Consider the following 9,238-nt stretch of genomic DNA (forward strand, 5'->3'; position numbering starts at 1 on the left):
TGCCGGCAGCACTCAAACAAACATTGCCAGGGGTTTTAGATCAAGAGCAAAGGTAAGAATGTGTACTGTGAAGAAAAGAAAGAATTTGTTACTAGAATTAGTTTTAGGTTTAACTTTAAATCTATTTGTGTAGTGGATTTAAGTTTGGATTTCTAATCTAAAGAGTTGATTGGGGATTAAGTTACTAACCCTAGTTAACTATTAGATTTAAATAGGTAATTGAGGTTATGTGATTAGGGGTTTTCCCTAAATTAGTTTTGGGGATTTTATTTAGCTATTTTTATGAATGTAGCTAAATAAAATATATGTGTATTGGTGATGCAGGACCTTGACGCGAGACGAGTATCTCGATATCGGACTGGACCATTTCGATTGGAGGCGGGTACTTTTGACTTATTGTCCTTGATATGCTTAGTAATGAAATTAACATGTTGCATTAATTGTGTTTCTTATTTGTTCGGTTAATCACTGCCCAATACATGTTACCTGCTTCATTGATTGTTTGTTTGCATCTCGTATTGATACCTATCTGATTTCACATGCTCATGGGTAGTGATATAACCATGTTTTACCATGTCATGACCTAGGTTTGATACCTTATTTGATCAGTATACCTTGATATGATTTATTTACTTTGGTGCACATTATTATATGTCCAGAGATTGATTTAGCATATTACCATGCTTAGTGACAGCACCATTTGCATGATCACATGATGTGCGATAGATTGCTCCATTATTGTTGAGCACATTGCCAGTTTCATCACTGTTCGGTGCTCCATTGTGACGCTCATGGGTAGCGTGACACAGCGTGGTAGCATGTCAGTTTGACTCTTCCGGTGCTCCGTTGGTCCGCTCATGGGTAGTGTGACGCAGCGTGTAGCACGTTAGAGAGCTCTCCCCGTCACAGTGTACCGGGAGATGAGAGCATTGCGCTCCCCCATTTATGATTTGGGGGTAGGAGTACGTGTGTACTCCGACAGCATCCCGTCCTCTCGATCACTCATCAGGAGTAGTGATGCAGAGTGCACGGTCCTCACAGCCCTACCCACTCGGTCCCACTTTTGTTGTGAGTTGGCTGACTGGCGTCAGGGGTGACCATGACATTGGCATCATATGCATGATGCATTTATTGTTTGTGATTGTGTTTGTTGCATTTATATGCTGCATATTGTTTGGATACCTATGTTTGACATGCATACAGGTCTTCTATACCTTTCGGACTGTTTGTCCTTATACCGGGTCCTGGTTAGTACAGATTCTCTCCTGTCTACTTCGGTTTGCATTTATCTTTATTTTTATCAGGAGACTGTACGCATGATTAGTGCTAGGTGTTATTTCTTTACTTTGCATATCAATTGTACCTGCTGAGTGTTGGACTCACCCCGCCTCCATTGTTCTTATATTTCAGGATGACGTTGTCAGGAGAGAGTTCTAGTTGTTGGTCCCCTAAAGACCCAAAGACTTATGGATCTACTGGTTTTGTTTGTTTCTTTTTTGACTATGTTATAGACTTGGTTTGTTTGGATACTTGGACTTAGTATGGATTTTGAGATGTTGATGGATTTTTGGTATGATTTGGATTTTATTCTACTACATGCCTGCCTGGACGGCAGAAGAGGTGAGTTCGTCAGATTTGAGCTTTACGAGTGTAGTTGAGTAGGGTGGATTTCGAGTCAGAGTATTATTGTTTGTGATTACTATTATTAACTGCGTGGTTGTGACAGCCAGAGGCCGAATATCTAAATAAACTGCGTGGTGATTATTTTTATTTATTGTTATTATTCCAGCCGCCTGTGGCTGAGGTAAATGTGTTATGTAGAAGTTTCAGATTGTCCGCCGTACAGGGGAGATGCTGCCGAAATTTCTTCGGATAGGGACTCCTCTGGGGCGTGACAATTTAGTGGTATCAGAGCCAAGTTTTATGATCTTTATTTTCGTATTTTGGATATTTGGGATAACCTGATACCAATTTAGTGGTATCAGAGCCAGATTTGGCGATACTTGGTTGGTTTCCGTGTGTTGGATTTTGAGATTTATCTGATACCAATTTTGTAACGACCCAATTTTCCCTATTTTGAGTTCTAAAAGTCCATAAAAATATTTGGAAATGCTTTTAAAATATTCTAGAGATTTTTAGAAATTTTTAGAGTATTTTTATGCAAATTTTGGAGATCGTTTGATATTTTTACAAAACGAAAGAAAGTTGGTAAAGAATTTGTCAAAACCGAGGCTCGAACCCACGACCTCGGGTCGAACTGACCTAATCGGACACAGCCAACCAACTGGGCTGCGCACGCTTTGTTAACTAAGTATGGGGAGAAATAAATTTAAAGCATAGATAGTAATTAATTATAACCCGAGTATAAGAAAGGGAATTAGGTTTTGATTTTCCAAAACCCAAAACAATTCCTCCCGAAATTCTTTCTCTCCTCACCTCTCTCGCGTGCGACAGCGACGGCGTTGCTTGGACGAAGGCGAAGCCGAATTTAGGGTTTCATTCCGGCGGCCGGCGAGCGTTCTTCTTCAAGGGTTCTACACAAACCCAAGCTCCTCTTAGCAAGGCGAACGCACGGGCAGGAGAAGAGGCCGAGAATCCCAAGCCTTCGAACCCTAGGTCACTTCCTCCGTCGGCTGTAAGTCATACAAGCAAGGGTAAGTACTACTCACCTGCGGTAGGAGTTGTTTCGGGTTTCCTTTTTGATTCTTCCTTTGCTTCCGAGGCTTAGCATGAACCCTAGACCTTAGGATGTGGCGGCAGAGCAAGTTTGACCTCTCCTTTATACGAGCACAGCACGTTAAGATTGAGAAATTGGGTTCTTTGTTCATTTTGAACTCGAGGCATGTTGTAGAGATTTTTGGGTCCTTTTAGCTTTCTGCCGTGAGACCTAAAGGAAGAATATGAATGATTAGGTTTAGTTTGTTTGGATAGCATGTTCTGCCAATGCTGTTTGTTCTTTATACCATACAGATTAGAGCAGGTTACATCATTTCTTGCTTATGCTGTAATTTTCCTGATACAGTTAGGTGATAGCATATTCTGCCAATGCTGTTTGTTCTTTATACCATACAGATTAGAGCAGGTTACATCATTTCTTGCTTATGCTGTAATTTTCCTGATACAGTTAGGTGATAGCATATTCTGCCAATGCTGTTTGTTTTTATACCAAGTAGATTTTGAGCATTTCTTACATAGAAACTCTATTTCGAACTCCTGGTTAAACTGGACAGCTTTAATTTCAGCTTATAGTTGTCTCTTTAGCATGCCTACAGCCTTAAATGTAGTATTCGTGTAGGCCTAATTGCTGCCATAAATTCCAGCAAATGGATTTAGGGTTTTTACAACATGATAAGAAGCATAAAGTTGCATTCTTTTACTTTTATTGCAGCATGCTAAAAAGTCTAGAATTAGCTTCCTTTTTGCTTTATTTATAGCATGATTAGAATCATTCCATACTTGATTTTACAGCATGTTTAGAAGCACTAAAATAGCATCCTTTGCCATGTTTTCACCGTATGATTCAAAGGCTTTAAATTGCTTTCTTTAGTTTAGCTTATAGCATGATCAGTAAGCTTTAAGTTACTTGTTTTATTATGTTATATAGCATGGTTAGTTGATTATACACCCATACTTGTTAAGTATATTTAAAGGACTCCCACAATCTTTAATAAAAGATAATAAGGAAGATAAAAGAATAAGAAAGATAACAAGTAAGTCAAGCAAGAGGCTAGTACCCGACATCCAAGAGCTTGTCGTTAAACAAATCCAGGTGACCATTTCCGAGGTCTTGGCCCTGGTAGACCGAGGTCTGCTCTTTTAGGATTGGTGGCTCGCAACCCCAACCTATTAGGGAACGCGCATGAGATGGTACTAAGCCTGGGCCCAAAGAAAAGAAAGCAAAACGAAAGAAAGAAAGAAGAAGAAAGTAAAAGATAGAAATTAAAAGATTAATTTCTATTACAAGGATATAAGAAAATATAATAAGTTTTATGCTTAGAATAAATAAAAAGTTAGTTTCTTTAATTCTAAGCTTACAGTGTTCATTTCTTATTATCCTGTTAGATAGTGAGCATGTTTAGTATTCAGTTTCATTTTCTGTATACCATGAGCACATGCAGATTTGCTTTAGCATTTCAGTTTCAGTATTATTGCATTACATTTATGCATTTCGAGTTTTGTGAGATAGATTAGTACTTACTAAGCGTTTTCGCTTATAGATCTTTTCTTTTTTTCCTCCTACCGCAGATAAAGGAAAAGCTAAGGTATGAAGGGAGGCGACAGGGTGGTGGTGATGATGAATGTGTGTGGTGATTGGACTATGGAGAGATCCAGAGAGTGCTAGCAAGCTTGCAGGACCTAATGATTAGAGTTTATGCTTTAGTTCTTTTCTTTAAATACTGTTATGAAGTTTATGTGATTGTGGTTGAGTTTGATTCGTATTGTAGCTTATTTATGACCTATTCTGGGAGTTGTGTTTAGTTCTTGTTGCTAGTCTAGTCTTTTGGTTATAGTATGAATTTATTACTGCGTGGTTGTGAATAAAACGTGTTCCAGCCGCATGTGGCTGCGTATATATATCTTGTGTATTATAGATTTGGTCACCGGTACAGGGGAGACTCTGCCGGAATTTTTTTGTAGAAATCCCTCTGAACCGTGATAAATCTAACTGACTCTATTAATAGCGTCAGTGACACTAGATAGAGAGTTGTAGTTAGGTAACATTCGCCCTTAGGGAGTAGTAGTAAGAAGGGTGGGTTGTTACAGTTGGTATCAGAGCAGTGTTCCATTCTCCAGCATCACACACACATCAGCATCATCCTTGCCGTCTCCAAGTAAGAAAGTATTTAAATCCTTTCTTATTTCTGCTTTTCTTATTATTAACTGCAGTATAGAGTACTTATTTGTTTGAGTGCTTAAGTAAGATAAAAGATTTAGTTTCCCTTTTCTTTATTCATATTTATGTATGATTAGAAGGGTTAAAGTAAGATATCAAGCTTTTACCTTTCATAATTAGATGGCAAGAAGAGGACGTCCCCGTGCTACTCACACTGAGGAACCAGCTCAAGGGAACGAAGTGCCTAGAACAACTGAGCCCAACCTTTCTGAAGTGGTTGCTCAGCTCCAGAGGCAAGTAGCAGAGCAGCAGCAAGTGATTGCCAATCTGATGGCAAACCAGCCAGCAGTTCCTCCCCACTTCCCCAACCATTAATGTGGAGACCCCAGTGGTGACTGAAGTCCCATCAGTTGCCCTGGAAGTCGCCACGACGCCTAGAAGACAAGAAGCATATCTCATCCAGTGGCTGAAGCTGAAACCAGAAAGCTTCTCAGGCACGACTGAGCCCTGGGATGCCCAGGCTTGGTTCAAGACACTTGAGAGCACAATGGAGCTTCTTGACTGGCCAGAAGTCGAGAAGGACAAGTGCGCCTCTTTCTGCCTGTCTAGAGATGCTCGTATGTAGTGGGAGAGGATAAAGACCAAAAGAGCAGCCGATCAGATGACCTGAGCAGATTTTCAGTTAGAGTTCTATGAAGAGTTCTATCACCAACAAGCACTATGAGGAGTTTATAGAGTTCAAGCCAGCCAAGATAGAAGACAAGACAGTAGGGAGCCCGGAGCCCCAGGCAAGTAAGTGCAGAAGAACAGAAAGAAGGTAAGAAAGAGGGGGTTTGGGTGGTCTGTGAATATCCCGAGGTATTCCCAACAGATCTACCTGGACTACCTCCCAATAAATGAGTGGATTTGAGATTGAACTGGTTCCTGGAACCGGTCCAATTTCAAAAGCTCCGTATCGCATGTCTCCAGCAGAGCTGAAGGAGTTATAAGAACAACTACAGGAGTTACTTGACAAAGGCTTCATTCGCCCCAGTCACTCACCTTGGGGAGCTCCTGTGTTGTTTGTCAAGAAGAAAGATGGATCAATGCGGATGTGCATAGATTACAGAGCTTTGAATCAAGTGACGATCAAGAACAAGTACCCCCTTCCCAGGATCGATGACTTATTTGATCAATTAAGAGGAGCGACGGTGTTCTCAAAGATAGACCTGCGCTCTGGGTACCATCAGCTGAAGGTGAAAGAAAGAGATATACCCAGAACGGCGTTCAGGACCAGATATGGGCACTACGAGTTTGTGGTCATGCCTTTTGGAGTGACCAATGCACCTGCGGTCTTCATGGACTTAATGAACAGAGTGTTCAGAGAATATCTTGACAAATTTGTCATTGTATTCATCGATGACATTCTGGTCTATTCAAGGACCCCAGAGGAGCATGACACGCACTTGAGGATAGTATTGCAGACTCTTCAGCAGAAGCAGCTTTATGCTAAATTCTCCAAGTGCGAGTTCTGGTTAAATCAGGTGACATTTCTAAGGAAGGCATTCAAGTGGATCCAGCCAAAGTGGAAGCGGTCAACAACTAGAGTAGACCCAAGAACGTCAGAGAGATCAGAAGCTTCCTTGGTCTAGCAGGGTACTACAGGAAGTTCGTGGAGGATTTTTCCAGGATAGCTTCTCAGCCCTCACCGGAAAGAACAAGAGGTTGAATGGTCAGATAAATGTGAGCGAGCTTCCAAGAGCTAAAGAAGAGATTGATCGGTGCTCCCATTCAGACGGTCCACAGAGTGACAAGAGTTTCGACATCTAATGATGCTTCCAAGATGGGTTTAGGAGTCGTACTCATGCAAGAAGGAAAAGTCATAGCTTATGCTTCCAGACAACTCAAAGACTATGAGAAGAACTACCCTACTCATGATCTCGAGTTGCTGTAGTTTTGCACTTAAACTCTGGCGACATTATTTGTATGGAGTCCAGTGTAGAATTTTCACAGATCATCGAGTCTCAAGTACTTCTTCACTCGGAAGGACTTAAACATGAGACCGGAGTTGGTCAAAGATTACGACTGTGAAATTCTTAACCACCCAGGCAAAGCTAACAAAGTGGCAGATGCACTCAGCCGAAAATCTAGTGCATCCCTGATATCCTTGTCATCACTAGCCCTGCCACTGCAGAAGGAGTTGTCAGATTTTGGACTTGAAATTATCGAAGGACAGCTCTCTGCATTGACCTTAGAGTCTACATTGCTTGTGGAGATACAGAGAAAATAAAGTGAAGATCCGGACATCCAGAAGATCAAGCAGGGGATACAGAAAGAAGATAACTCAGAGTTTAGAGTAACAGATAGCGGAATTCTTTATCAGGGGAGTCGCATTTACGTGCCCAATGATGAGGAACTGAGGAAGAAGATCTTAGAGGAAGCTCACATTACACCATACTCCATACATCCTGGTTCTTCCGAGATGTACCAAGATGTGAAACAGAGATTCTGGTGGTCAGGACTCAAAAGAGACGTTGCCAAATATGTCAGTACCTGCTTGACATGCCAGAGAGTCCAAGCAGAACACCAGAGACCAAGAGTTCTTCAGCCTCCTCCAATACCAGAATGGAAATGGGAAGATATATCCATGGACTTCATAACAGGTCTTCCAAGAACCACCAATGGATATGATGTGATATGGGTAATAGTAGACCGATTGACCAAGTCTACTCACTTCCTAGCCATCAAGGTGTCCCACTCTATAGAGCAGTTGGCCCAGCTATATGTTAAAGAGGTAGTCAGACTTAATGGAGTTCCTAAATCTATCATTTCTGATAGAGATGGACGCTTCACTTCACACTTTTGGGAGTGCGTTCAGAATGCACTAGGCACCAAACTCAAGTTCAGCACAGCTTTCCATCCACAGACTGATGGACAGACAGAGCGAGTGAATCAGATTTTAGAAGATATGCTCAGAGCTTATGCGCTGGATTTCAAAGGAAGTTGGTGTAAGTATTTGTGCTTAGCTGAATTCGCCTACAACAATAGTTATCAGGCCACCATCAAGATGACACCTTATGAGGCACTATATGGCAGGAAATGCAGATCACCCATATGCTGGCAAGAAGCAGGAGAGAGAAAAGAGATGGAAGTGGAGCTGGGCATTTAGACAGAGCTGATAGACGAGACCACTCAGGTGATCCAGAAAATGAGACTGCCCAGAGCAGACAGAAGAGTTATGCTGACACACGTCGTAGGCCATTGGAATTCCAAGTAGGAGATTCAGTTTTCCTCAAGGTCGCTCCTATGAAGGGAGTGATGAGATTTGGCAAGAAGGGCAAATTAAGTCCTCGCTATGTAGGACCTTACCTGATCATAGAGAGGATTGGGAAAGTAGCTTACAGGCTGGACTTACCACAAGACATGTCAGCAATACACAATGTATTTCATGTCTCCATGCTAAAGAAGTGTCTCCACGACCCGAGCCAAGTGATTCAGCCTCAGTCAGTGCAGATCCAAGAGGATCTTAGTTATGAGAGCAGACCTACACAGATAGTGGACAGAGCAGTTAAGAGATTGAGAAACAAAGAAGTACCACTAGTGAAGGTCGTCTGGCAGAACCAGAAGCACGAGGAAATCACTTGGGAGCGGAAGGACAGTATGAGACAGAAGTATCCAGAGCTATTCTAAGTTCGAGGACGAACTTTTTATAAGGAATGGGGATTGTAACGACCCAATTTTCCCTATTTCGAGTTCTAAAAGTCCATAAAAATATTTGGAAATGCTTTTAAAATATTCTAGAGATTTTTAGAAATTTTTAGAGTATTTTTATGTAAATTTTGGAGATCATTTGATATTTTTACAAAACGAAAGAAAGTTGGTAAAGAATTTGTCAAAACCGAGGCTCGAACCCACGACCTCGGGTCGGACTGACCTAATCGGACACAGCCAACCAACTGGGCTGCGCACGCTTTGTCAACTAAGTATGGGGAGAAATAAATTTAAAGCATAGATAGTAATTAATTATAACCCGAGTATAAGAAAGGGAATTAGGTTTTGATTTTCCAAAACCCAAAACAATTCCTCCCGAAATTCTTTCTCTCCTCACCTCTCTCGCGTGCGACAGCGGCGGCGTTGCTTGGACGAAGGCGAAGCCAAATTTAGGGTTTCATTCCGGCAGCCGGCGAGCGTTCTTCTTCAAGGGTTCTACACAAACCCAAGCTCCTCTTAGCAAGGCGAACGCACGGGCAGGAGAAGAGGCCGAGAATCCCAAGCCTTCGAACCCTAGGTCCCTTCCTCCGTCGGCTGTAAGTCATACAAGCAAGGGTAAGTACTACTCACCTGCGGTAGGAGTTGTTTCGGGTTTCCTTTTTGATTCTTCCTTTACTTCCGAGGCTTAGCATGAACCCTAGACCTTAGGATGTG

This window comes from Zingiber officinale, chromosome 4B, assembly GCF_018446385.1.
Source record: "Zingiber officinale cultivar Zhangliang chromosome 4B, Zo_v1.1, whole genome shotgun sequence".
NCBI lineage: Eukaryota > Viridiplantae > Streptophyta > Magnoliopsida > Zingiberales > Zingiberaceae > Zingiber > Zingiber officinale.